This window comes from Lactuca sativa, chromosome 5 (genome assembly GCF_002870075.4).
Source record: "Lactuca sativa cultivar Salinas chromosome 5, Lsat_Salinas_v11, whole genome shotgun sequence".
Lineage (NCBI taxonomy): Eukaryota > Viridiplantae > Streptophyta > Magnoliopsida > Asterales > Asteraceae > Lactuca > Lactuca sativa.
The window spans coordinates 281371202-281385643 of record NC_056627.2 but is presented as its reverse complement, the minus strand read 5'-3'; positions in this window follow the sequence as shown (position 1 = coordinate 281385643).

Here is a 14442-nt window from a genome sequence, read left to right as displayed (position 1 = left end):
TCAAGGCGATGTCTAGCTTTGTAAGGGTCAGGTGATTGTTGTGATTTGGGGAGATGAAAGTATCATCGGGTGATCATTGGTTAATAAGGGTTGTTATTAGAGATAGAAGTCGGTGGCCGGCTTGAATTAGTTTTCATAACTCTGGGAGAGAAAGGTTGGACTTTATAGAGGTTCGATAGCAATGTTCGGAGGAACTTGGGTCGGTCGAGACCAGGAGGTGCATTGTGAGAGTAATTTCAGGAATTGTGTGCTGCAACAGGCTTCGAGGACGAAGCCTAATTTAAGTGGGGGAGAATTGTATACCCCGAGTTCAGAAGTGCAAGTTAAGGGTTCTTAGTGTGAATAAGGAGGGTCGACTCGGCGAGTCGATGGATAGACTCGACGAGTCAAGCGCAATTTTAGTCACGTGTTAAGTGACCAACTCGGCGAGTTGGTGCTGGAATGAGAAAAACCCTAATCCGGAGTTTGTACCATATATAAAGAACATAATACCCTTTGTTCAGCCTCTTTACATTCCATTTGAGTCCCAGAAACCCTAATAGCCGTGAGTGAGAGCTTGGAGAGTGTTTAGAGCTTTGAGAAGTGAATTTGGTGGAGGAGACTTGAAGATCAAGAGGCAACCATGAAGGTTTTCCTGTGGATCCTGAACCCACTCCAGTTTGGGGCACATTTGTGAGGTATTAAGCTGTTACCTTGACCTTTTCTTCTAGAATCATTCACATGTGGAGGCTAGGGTTTTCCTTGGTAAAGGGAATTGTTATAGAAGCTAGATCTGAAGCTGAAACTTCAGATTTGAACCTCTTTTGAGTCCTAAGTTCATAAAGTTTAAGTCCTTGGATAATTGGTGAAGCCCCTTTTGTCTAAAACCCAAGCCCTAGTGTGTTTTGAGTTTATATCTCCTTGATATCACGTAAAGTTTGCAACTTTACGTGAGGTCCAGCTTGTAGAAAGACAGATCTAAGGATTTGAGCCCCAACATGGCTTGGAAAGCCACTGCATGGGTTAAGAGCTTGAGATACTCGGCGAGTCGCATGGGTGGACTCGGCGAGTTGGATGAAGATAGGCAGGAACTCGGCGAGTTGGAAGAACAACTCGACGAGTCTGTTGAAGATTGCCTTGGACTCGGCGAGTCTGTTCTTGAACTCGGCGAGTTTGGTCCTTGAGTCCTAACCTTTTATGGTTGAGCAGTGAATCGGTGAGTCGAAGGATGACTCGGTGTGTTGAGCAGGAAGGGACTCAGAGTTTGTTGGACTCGGCGAGTTGAGTCGCGATGTGGGAGTTTTCAGAGCTTAGGGACTCGACGAGTCAGCGGGATGACTCGGCGAGTAGAGTCAGTCAGGAAGTTTGAACTTGACTGAGGACTTTGACTTTGAGCAAAACTTGACTAGTTGACTTCCAGGGGCATTTTTGGTAATTGGTGGCATTTATTGAGTTCAGTGATTTGGTGTTGACCAGTGGGGGAGTTCGTGTCCGTGATTGGAGCAGCGTGATCTTATTTCTTCAGCCGACAGTTGCAGGTGAGTTATCCACACTATATCAGCAGGATCTACGGCACCAAGGCCGACCCTTTATCGGATGGAAATCCGGGAATTGTTTGTTATGTTATTGCTTTGCTAGATCTGCATCCTGGTTCAGGATGGTGTTGTGTCAGTGACCTGGTTAAGGTCGGTACCCGGTATATAGGGTAATGTTATGCTAGTGACTGGTTAGGTCAGAATCCTGGTTAGGATGTTGCAATGTTACTGATATACTAGATTTCATCCTGGTTTAGGATGGTTGTCTTGTTATTGATATGCTAGATTTCATCCTGGTTTAGGATGGTTGCTATGTTACTGATATGCTAGATTTCATCCTGGTTTAGGATGGTTGCTATGTTATTGATATGCTAGATTTCATCCTGGTTTAGGATGGTTGCTATGTTATTGATATGCTAGATTTCATCCTGGTTTAGGATGGTTGCTATGTTACTGATATGCTAGGTTTCATCCTGGTTTAGGATGGTTGCTATGTTATTGATATGCTAGATTTCTTCCTGGTTTACGATGGTTGCTATGTTATTAATATGCTAGATTTCATCCTGGTTTAGGATGGTTGCTATGTTACTGATATGCTATGTGATCTGTTAGACTGTTTTTATGGTTAAGAATTGTTATGCGATTAATTGTTTATTGTGCATATGGTTGTTTGACGGGGGTTGGGTTGAGGCGGATCCTGCTTTGTGCTATAGGCCAACATACCTAGGGCGGACCGGATATTCCGAAGGCCCAGCGAGCGGTCCGGATAGGCTGAAGGCCCCAAGAGGGCGGACCAGACGTGCCGAGGCTCGGGGAGTGGACCAGACCGACTGAAGGCCCGGTGTGGGCGGACCAGTCATACTGTAGACTCAGAGAGTGGACCAGGTGGATTGAAAACCCAGTGCGGGTGGACCAATCACATTTTAGACCCGATGTGCATGGTTGTTTTATTTGCGATATGTTATGAGTATGTTGTGTGTGGTTGATATTTTGGGGGTAACTCACTAAGCTCTCGGGCTTACAGTTCAGTGTATTGTTTCAGGTACTTCAGGATATTGTGGCAAGGCGAAGGCGTGATCGTACCGCTCCTCATGTTTTATGATTCATGTGATATGGTTCTGGGGGATACTCTGATGTTTAAACTATTTTGAAAATAAGATGTCTAAACTTAATGGTTTTTGAATGAAATAAAATGTTTTAAATTGGCTCAAATTTTTTGGTCGTTACACGCGAGATCGTGTCTCGCCATGGGGTTCCCGTTTCCATTGTCTCTGATCGGGATGTCAGGTTTACTTCCCGCTTCTGGCAAAAGTTTCACGAGGAGCTGGGCACATGGTTACACTTCAGCACAACATTCCGCCCGCAGACAAACGATCAGAGTGAGCGGACTATTCAGACCCTTGAGGACATGTTGAGGGCGTGTGTCATTGATTTCGGTGGGAGTTGGGATTCTCACCTACCGCTTGCGGAGTTCGCCTACAACAACAGCTGTCTTTCTAGCCTTGGCGCCCCACCATTCAAGCTGTTGTATGGGCGGAGATGTCGCACCCCAGCTTGTTGGGGAGAGGTTGGCCACAGGGTGATGGGTAGGACGGAGGTGGTCTTGCAGAATACCAAGAAAATTCAGCAGATTAGGAAGCGGCTGCAGACCACTCAAAGTCGGCAGAAGAGTTACGCCGACTGGCGCCGCTCCGAGTTAGAGTTTCAGGTCGGTGACATGGTACACCTGAAGGTCTCGTCCTGGAAAGGCGTGATCCACTTCAGGAAGAGGGGAAAATTGGGTCCTCGATATATTGGGCGGTCAGGATCATTATCAGGGTTTGCAAGGTAGCTTACAGGCTAGAGCTGTCAGAGGAGCTTAGTCGGATACACAACACTTTCTACATTTCGCAGCTGCAAAAGTGCATTATGGATCAAGAGGAGGTGGTGTCGCTGGATGATATTTAGGTTGATGAACGCCTGAATTACGTAGAGAGGCCAGTGGCCATACTGGAGAAGAAGATGAAGATTCTGAGGAATAAGGAGATACCTTTGGTGAAAGTTTAGTGGGAGCATCGGAGGGGGTCCGAGTGGACGTGGGAGGCGAAGGCTAAAATGCGGGAGCGTTACCCGGAGTTATTCGTTGCAGCATACTTTGAGGACAAAGTCTAGTTCAAGTGGGGGAGAACTGTAACACCCCGATTCTCAAGTATTGATTTAATGTGTGAGTTTCTTGATTTCAAGGGCTACTCGACGAGTTAATTGCCCTACTCGTCGAGTAACAACGGATTGGTCCACATATTTTAATGACCTACTCGCCGAGTCCAAGAAGGGACTCGACGAGTAGGAGCTGGCAGATGAAACCCTAAATCTCAGGGTTTTGCACCCTATTTAAAGGATCATTGGCCTCCCCCAGCCTCCCCTTTTACTGTTTCTTGTCCCTCTCAAACCCTAATCGAGTGTGTGTGTTCCATTTGTGTATTTTGAGCTTGGAAGAGGATTTTGTGGAGAAAGGAGCTTGGAGAGCAAGTATTCAGAAGCAAGGAGCTTGTGGGATCTGAAATCTACCTTATTGGGCATCTTCTGGAAGATATAATCGTTACCCTGACCTCATTTCATTCTAGATCCCCTCTCTGGATAATTCTAGGGTTTTCATGGTATGATTGGAAGCTATTCTTGTGTGCAAGCTAAGATCTGAAGTTGTAACTTCAGAACTGAGCTCCCTTGGACTTCTTAGTCCATAAAGTTTACAGCCTGTGTAAGAATGAGAATCTCCCAAGGTGCAAAGCTCCATTGGAAGCTTAGATTGGTCATTTAGGGCCTTTAGAGCCTTGCATGTGCGTAAAGTTTGCAACTTTACGTGATAAACATGCCTTAGAAACTTGGATCTGTAATCTAGAACCTTGCCATGGCTTCTAAAGCGTCTGCATGGATGAAAGTCTGCAAGGACTCGGCGAGTTGGAGGAACAACTCGGCGAGCCCGTTGATGATGGCCATGAACTCGACGAGTTGGATGAACAACTCGACGAGTCCATTGAAGATTGCCTTGAACTCAAAGAGTCGCCGAGGGTTTCTCCCAAATTCTTGGACACGTATGAGCTCGGCGAGTTAAATGGGAACTCGACAAGCAAATCAAGGATTTCACGACTTCTCGAGTTCAGGAAGGACTCGACGAGTCGGTGAACTGCACTCGACGAGTCGAGTCAACATGGACTGTTGACTTTGACTGTGGACTTTGACTTGGACCAAGGGTTGACCAGTTGACTTCTGAGGGTATTCTGGTAATTTAGAGATTTATGAAAAAGGGTATTATGGTAACTATAGGTGGTGGAGTTCATGTTGGTGATCCGGGAGTTGAGCTTTCTAGTTTCAGACGATAGTTGCGAGGTGAGTTATCCTCACTATACTAAGGGGTCTAAGGCATCAAGGCCGGCCCACTGGATATACTATCCTAGCAGTGTTAGAGGTTGAGTACGAGTTAGTGTTGCATGTTAGTGGTTATGCCAATTAGGTGGATCTGTAGGACTACCTGTGATGTTATGTGGTTATTGCATGTTCAGTGGTTATGTTATGTGCTTGTTATATGGGATGGGTTGAGGTTGTACTGCTTCGTGCAGTAGCCAACAAACCCTAGGAGCATTCCGTTTACGAGCTAAGGGAGACTCATACTGTGGGCTCAGGAGCATTCCAGTTACGGGCTAAGGGAGACTCGTACTGTGGGCTTGTGGGTATTACAGTCTGTAGGGTTGTGGACCCGTTATGTGCTGTTCTGTTCAGTTCGTTATGATATGTTATTGCTGACATGGTTATGTGGACTGTATGTGTATCGGTATTTTGGGGGTAACTCACTAAGCTTTTGGGCTTACAGTTTCAGTTTATTGTTTCAGGTACATCAGGGGATCGTGGCAAGGCGAAGGCATGATCGTACAGCTCCTCATATTATGTTTATGTTTCTGGGAATACTCTGATAAATAATATTTTGAAAACAAATTTGTAATGTTTTGATGAACTTGACATGTTTTAAAAGTTTAAATTGGTTTGAAATTTTTGGTTGTTACACCTCTCGTAAACTCCGACGCGGTGAACTCGCGTAGTCCGTCATCAAATGGCTCGGATCCTGCACCTGAACCTGAACCTGATCCTGACCCAGAACTTGAACCTCCTGCTCTGTGACGTGTCACCACCATTCTGAAATAAAACATACAACTGTCAAGGTCATACATAATCTCGAGAGGTCTCACACACTCTACAAGGTCCTTGGTTCTATCTCGGCCCTCTTTGACTCGAGTACGGATCCTCTGCTTCCAGTAGTACGGGCCCATACTACCTTCCACATCTATCCGTACTATCCTTAAGGATTGCTTCGACATCACTAAGTCCCTTCTACTACTTTTGCGCTCTATGCTAATCTCATCATAGGCTTACCCTACGGAAACTCTCCAACACACTCTTCGCCACCAGCTGCATAAGGAGTTCCTGCTACCTTAACCTAACTAGCTTGCGAATATCATTACATATCACTCAGACCAGATAATTCTTCGAATGAAGATCCTACTCTACAACGGTTGGACTTAAACAAGAGCTACGAAATACGGATAGACCTAACCTTCTGAAATTATCCAGTCCTCGCAATATGTAACTTAATGTATTCGTTTAATAGTTAATTAAAGATAACTAGAACCCCTAATAGCAAAAATCAAGCAGCATTCGGGCATTGAGTAACCCAAACCAAGCATATCCTATCCAGGTTATCATATCACTGACTAGTCAGTACTATCATGCAGCTCAATAAGCACATACAACGGGCATATCAGGCATCTTCCTAGATCCTTAGCCCTAATCTAGCATGCAGTTCTCATAATCATATCATAACATAACATAAAATGTATGGGTATCTTGGGGAAAACTTACTTGAGCTCGGTCGGTTGCACACATCACACACCTTGTTCTTTCTCTAAACTCTTTACCTTAACTTTTAGAAAAGCTATTTTCTCTTAAAATCTTTCAAACCCTCGATTTGAGTTCAGACACTCCCGAAAGTGTGTCCGAATCTCTTAAACCAAGGATCTGATACCAACTTGTAACATCCAACATTTCAAGTCCAAAAATTTCGTTTTAATATAGTAATTCATAAAAGAATTTATAAAAAAACATCATCAAGTGATTTATTTCATAAAAACCATAAATTATGTGTCTCAAAACCATATTATCAACTAGTAACAATGTCAAAGTACAAATCCCAAGAATCTCATGTGCGGAACATCATGTGTGTGTGATGCACTGCTACCGCGCCGACTCCTTCCCCTTCGATGAAGAGGTACCCGAAAACAAAACTAAAAATTGTAAGCACGAAACTTAGTGAGTTCCCCCATCATACCACATGCCACATAACAAACATACTGTCTGCAATTCTGGGGTGCCGACCCACCTAGTCAGGCAATTTTGGGGTGCCGACCTACACTGTGAGGCGTTTCTGGGGTGCTGACCTACCCTGTCAGGCGTTTCTGGGGTGCCAACCTACCCTTCGCTTTATCCCAACCGACTATGGGGACTATTTCACCCCCTACCACTACCGTATAATAACATAACATACTGTCAGACGTATCTAGGGTGCCCGACCTACCCTTCGGTCCTTACGACCGTAATACGGGGACTATTCCCCTACTACCTACTATCACATAACATCATATCATACTAGCACATAAAACATAGCAGGTAGTAGCAAACCTAGATAATTATCACAAAGACAATCATCTATCAAACATCTCCTACTAGCGGGTCGGCATTGTGGCCTTAGGCCCACTTCTTCTGGAAGGTAACTCACTCAATTTCGTGTAGTATCTGAATTGTCCACGGTGCTGGAATCAACTCCTCTCAAAATCCTACACATAAAAATTTCCTTAATTACCATTTCATACTCATAACCCTTTCAAGGGTCAACTCAGGTCAAAATCAAAGTCCAGGTCAACACCCTGGTCAAAGTCAACATCTGGTTGACTAAAATCGTTGAGTTGGTCCACCAACTCGTTGAGTTCCATAATCCTCAAAATACTTGAACTTCGATCCTACTCGTCGAGTCTTTCAAGAACTCGTCGAGTTCTCCTTCATACAGAATCGGGACCTTTGCTTATGACTCGTCGAGTTCATCCTTGAACTCGTCGAGTCCTGCTTCATATCAGTTGGGACGTTTGCCTTGAACTTGTCGAGTTCATCCTTGAACTTGTCGAATCCTTTGATCTTCAAGACCATATTCACGTCCATCTTGTTGAGTCCTCTTCTAGACTCAACCAGATTGCTCAGAAACAGAAAAGGTTGGGGAACGATGACCTGACTCGCTGAGTCCTATGAGCGACTCGTTGAGTCCCCCAAAGTCCAAGTCCATACAGTCGATTTCAGTCGGGCTCATTGCATTCAAAGCATAGATCTGACCTCCTAGGGTCGATATAACATGTAAAGTTACAAACTTTACGTGCATGAATGGGTGTTATGAAGCTAGAACACTAAAACTAAGCCATAAAAGAGCCCCAATGCATGGAATATGGCCATAGTTCAATAAAGGTGGCAACTTTGAGCTTCATGAGCTCAAATGTTCCCAAATCTGAAGTCATCACTCTAATATACACTCAAATCCCGAGTGTGACTTAGAAATGTCCCAAAAATGACAAGCAAGCCCTAAAGAATATCTAAGTGATGGAAAGCCAAGGTTTAAGCTTTTTGCCTCAAACAAGCTGGAAATGCAACCAAAACTCTAGATCTACTGCCTTCTTCTTGGACCTCCAACCCTTTCCTTCCTTCTCCAAGCTTCAAATCACTAAAATGGCACAAAATAGATCAAGAACACTCACAACTGATTAGGGTTTCGAGAATTAGGTTTGAGGGTGATGGAGGCTGGAGTGGATGCCATATAATTTGTTTAAATATGGTGTAAACCCTAAATTTAGGGTTTCATTCAGACAGATCTACTCATCGAGTCGGGGCTTCCGACTCGTCGAGTAGACTCTTCCACTCGCGTCCAAGATCCAACCCTACTCAACGAGTTTGGGGCCTCAACTCGCCGAGTCCCAATATGAAAATGCAAAAACTTATATTTAATATATGTACTGGGAACCGGGCGATACAACATTTCTTAGATATAACCACTTCCACGAGATATTGATTCACGTATGTTATACTTCCAGGAGATAATGATTCATGTCGATGCAGAAATGTGTAGCAATAGGTGCATTTTTTTCCGATCAAATATAATAATATATAAAGTTAAAAATTACGAGTGCATTAACATTCTAGTGTAGACAAAATTCGTGAAGGGTGAATTGGTAATTTCATGGGCAACCTTTTTGATAAAAGTATGTTAATAACGAACCTACGTATTGTAACAATATGGATAGTGTTTTAGTAAACTATAACCTATAGTAACTAGTCTCACACATGTGCTAAACACTCGGTGGCAGAACTATGAATTTTGATATGGAGATACAATATGTAAGACCCGCAGATTCAGGTTAGTTAATAATAAGCATTAAAAATGATTTTTTTTTATTATCTAGGGTAAATAATATTAACAAAAGTAATAGTTATGGTCAACAATTGTAATGTAACACCGTAAAATTTAAAACAATTTTTCATTTAATTTTTAATAAAACATTTCATTATTAAATCTTCCAAAAGTCAAATATCCAATGTTTCCACAAAATACATAACATAATCCTTAACCCAAGATCTCAAAAACATGACATCTGCAAGTGTGTACTGATCAAGCTTGCGCCTTCCCGCGATCCTCGCTAGTACCTGAAAAACATAACACATAACACTGTAAGCATGAACGCTTAGTGAGTTCCCCAAAATACCATATACTACACATACGCCTTTCCAGGCCATAGGATCTTCCGATCCAAGTGTCTCAGGGGATTTCCATCCCAGACTCTGTTGACCTTCCAGTCCATATCATCTTGACCTTCCGGTCCGCATCATCATACTCATATCACATAACATATCACATATAACTTACATCACATATACATCATACACATAAGACCTTTCGGTCACACATAATTACCCCATCGGGTAAGGCATGGTGAGAAGACTCACCTCGCTGATGTCGGATAATCACTCGTGCCCAATCTCCCGACCTATCGTCCTCCTGTATCATAAGTACAGCTCTCATTAATACTTTCCTGACTTTGTTTGACTAATACTATCAAGTCAACACTAGTCAACCCTGCTCAACACTGGTCAACGGTCAACCTTTGACCCGACTCGTCGAGTGCCTTCGGGCAACTCGGCGAGTTCTATCGCGTACTCACGTCCTCTAGATCCCTTCTGACCCACCGAGTCATTCCCCAAACCGGCGAGTCACCAACTATGTGATTTACGGGGAAACCCTAACCCTACTCGTCGAGTCTGTTCTTGGACTCGGCGAGTCCATCCCATGCACAAACCCAACTGACCTCCTGAGGTCAGATCTGTTCCATTAATCCATAGATCTGACCTTCCCAAGCATGATAATCACGTAAAGTCCATATCTTGATGCACAAACAACATCTATTTGATCCTATATGATGTTTTAGCCCCAAATATCATAACCCATGGTCAAAACCCCCATTGATCTTCATGAAGCTTGATGAGTAAGGCTCTTTGGACCTCTATGGATCCAGATCTACAGCCTCATCACAAATAGGGACTAATTGGACATCAAATCTAACCAATAAAGGGTCCAAGAAACCCTAAATCCATATGATCATCATAACAACAGAAGGAAAGCCAAATTATTACCTCAAATGTGATGCTCTGAGCTCCAAATCCACATAATGTCAACCTCCTTTGCTTCCTCTTGGCTAGAACCTCCTTCTCCTTGCTAAACAATACTTCAAAGGTCAACAATGGCTTCCTCTCTCTCCCAAAATGCACAAGCACTCTATGGTTTCTCTCAAGGGACTGATAATCGCAAATGACGACCCTAAGGGCCTTTAAATAGGTCTCAAACCCGAGAGATTATGGTTTCATTAAACAGCACGGACTCGCCGAGTCCACCCATGAACTCGCCGAGTTCGGTCATCAATCCGGATGAGAATTCGCGACCCTACTCGGCGAGTCTAAGCACGAACTCACCGAGTCCCTCCACAAACTCCAAAATAAATGAATAAAATAATATACCTGGGAATCTGGATGTTACGATTCTCCCCCACTAGAATCAGACTTCGTCCTCGAAGTCTTACTCTGCAAACAACTCTGGATGCTGCTCACGCATCTCATGCTCCGGCTCCCAAGTCAACTCTGACCCCTTTCGATGCTACCATTGGACCTGCACCAGAGGCACTTCCTTGTTCCTCAGAACTTTGATCTTCCGATCCCTAATAGCCACCGGTCTCTCAACATAGTTCAGGCTCGCATCCACCTGGATATCCTCTAATGGTACCACTGCCGACTCGTCGGCTATACACTTGCTCAGCTGAGATACATAGAAGGTGCCATGAATCTGACTCAACTCTGCAGGTAGTTCCAACCGGTAGGCTACCCTGCCTACCCTCGCGATCACCCTGAAAGGACCAATAGATCGGGGCCCCAGCTTGCCCCTCTTCCTGAATCGGATCACTCCTTTCCAAGGAGAGACCTTTAGGAGCACAAAGTCGCCGACCTGAAATTCGAGCTCGGACCGGCGCCTGTCCGCATAACTCTTTTGGCGACTTTGAGCGGTCAGCAACCTCTGTCAGACCTGTTGTATCTACTCTGTTGTCTGAAGCACAATCTCTATACTACCCATCACACGTTACCCTACCTCTCCCCAACAGATAGGAGTCCAACACCTCCTCCCATACTACAACTCAAAGGGTGGCATACCAATGCTCGAATGATGGTTGTTGTTGTTGTAGGAAAACTCCGCCAAGGGCAAATACGTGTCCCAACTCCTGTCGAAATCCAACACACATGCTCGGAGCATGTCCTCGAGCGTTTGAATCGTCCGTTCACTCTGCCCGTCAGTCTGTGGGTGGTATGCGGTACTAAAATGTAGCCTCGTACCCAGTTCCTCATGAAATTTCTTCCAGAATCTGGAAGTGAAACGCACATCTCGATCTGAGACAATCGAGATTGGCACTCCATGCCACGATACCACCTCCCTCACGTACACCTCTGCCAATCTCTCAGCGGAAGAGCTCTCACTGATAGCAAGGAAGTGAGCGCTCTTCGTCAATCTGTCTACAATCACCCAAATTGCATCGACGCCCCTCGCAGTCCTCGGCAATTTGGTGATAAAATCCATAGTAATTTGTTCCCACTTCCACTCGGGAACCTTTAATGGCTGCAACTTACCATGCGGTCTCTGGTGCTTGGCCTTAACCCTACGACAGGTTAGGCACCTCTCAACAAACCATGCGACGCCCCTCTTCATACAGGGCCACCAATACTCCCTCTTCAGGTCCAAATACATTTTAGTGGCCCCGGGATGGATCAAGAACCTCGATCTATGCGCCTCCTCCATCAAAATGGTACGCGTCCCGCCCACAAACGGTACCCAAATCCGACCCTAAAAAGTCATAAGCCCTCGTCTATCGGTAACGAACTCCGACACCTGCCCGATAACCCTCTCCCTCTTACGATTCTCCGGTCTCACTGCCTCAGCCTGGGCCCCTCAAATGGTGTCCAACACCGGAGTCATCACAGTCAATCTCATACAAATGCCTCGAACCGGGGCACTCTCTGCCCTACGACTCAGGGCGTCGGCCACCATATTAGCCTTGCTCGGGTGGTACAGGATCTCACAATCATAATCCTTTACCACATCCAACCACCTCCTCTGCCGCATGTTCAAGTTGGGCTGATCCATCAAGTACTTCAAACTCTTGTGGTCCGTGTATATGGTACACCGAACCCCATACAGATAGTGACACCAAATATTGAGGGCGAACACTACTGCCCCCAACTCCAGATCGTGAGTGGGATACCTCACCTCATGAGGCTTCAGCTGCCTCGATGCATACGCTATCACATGCCCCCTCTGCATGAGCACTACACCTTGCCCGGATATAGATGCGTCACAGTAAAGCACAAAATCATCAACTCCCTCTGGGAGGGATAGCATCGGGGCTTCACACAACTTTTGGCGAAGAGTCTCAAACGAGGTCTACTGCTCTGGACCCCATGAGAAAGCAACACCCTTCCGGGTCAAACTAGTGAGTGGCACTGCAATCTTGGAGAAATCCTGGATGAATCTCCGATAATAACCGGCCAACCCCAGAAAACTCATGATCTCAAAGGCAGACTTCGGTACCTCCTAGCTCATCACCGCCTCAATCTTGGCCGGATCGACCAAAATCTCATTCTGGTTAACGATATGTCCCAAGAATTGGACCTCCCGTAACCAGAAATCGCACTTGGAGAATTTGGCATAGAGCCTCTCCGATCTCAAAACCCCGAGGATCACCCTCAAATGCTCCTCATGCTACTCTCTAGACCTCGAATATACCAATATATCATCGATGAACACGATCACCGAGCAATCCAACATCGACCTGCATACTCTGTTCATGAGATCCATGAACGTTGCTGGTGCATTGGTGAGCCTGAAAGGCATCACGACGAACTCGTAGTGCCCGTATCGCGTCCGGAACACCGTCTTCTGAATATCCTCATCACGCACCCTCATCTGGTGATATCTAGACCTCAAATCAATCTTGGAGAACCAAGATGCCCCCTGAAGCTGATCAAATAAGTCATCAATCCTCGGCAACGGATAACGGTTCTTAACCGTTAACTTGTTCAACTCCCGATAATCTATACACATCCGGTGTGAACCATCCTTCTTCTTAACGAAGAGAATCGGCGCTCCCCAAGGTGAGCTGCTCGGACGAATGAACCCCTTCCCCAACAGTTCCTGCAACTGTGAGGATAATTCCTGCATCTCTGGCGGTGCTAGGCGATATGGCGCCTTAGCGATAGCTGCAGCCCCATGAATCAAATCGATGCGAAACTCCACCTGCCTCTCAGGAGGAACACCTGGCAACTCCTCGGGAAATACGTCCGGGAACTCACGCACTATCGGAAAATCACCAACTGAGCTCGGCCTCCCAACGGCCTCACGCGTATCCATCACATAGGCTACGAACCCCTTACAGCCATGCTGCAAACTCTGCCTCGCTCTGGCAGCCGAACAGAATGCTTACAAGTCCCCTCACCATAAACTGTTAGCACTCCCCCACTAGGATCTCAGATCGTCACCAGCTGCTGCTCGCAGTCTATCACCGCCCCAACATGGCTCAACCAATCCATGCCCACGATAACACATACGTCCCCCATCGCAATCGGGACCAGATCTATCGGAAACCCAACGCCGAAGATCTCAAGTACACATCCCCGAATCACCTCTGTGGCATACACTGCCCGCTTGTTGGCTATGGAAACACGCAAAGGTCGACCCATCACCTCTCGCTAAATACCGATGTGCCTACTGAAAGCTAATGATACAAAGGACCGACTCGCACCCGAGTCAAACAACACTAAAGCAAGTACAGAATTCACAAGGAAAGTACCTACGCATATCATGATATAAGCACAATATCTCAACATAAAAATAAATACGTGAAAGAGTACATACCAGCCACGACGTCAGGTACTGCACGGACCTCCTCCGCTGTCAGCTGGAACGCCCTCCCTCGCGCCTTTAGCGCCTCGGCCTTCACCGGCCGACCCTCACTAGCTCTCGCAGTAGCAGGGGCAGATCCCTGAGATGCTCCTTGTGTCGTCCCTCGCAACTATGGACACTCCGCCTTCTGGTGCCCGGTCTGGTTGCAATGGAAACAGACCATGAATCCCTTGGGGCAATCCTTGGCGATATGCCCCTCCTTGCCACACTTGTAGCAAGCGCCAGACCTACAAACTCCATCATGACCCTTGCCGCACTTTCCGCAAGTGTGACCCTTCTGACCCCCAGACCTCGAATCGGCGGGCTTGGCCC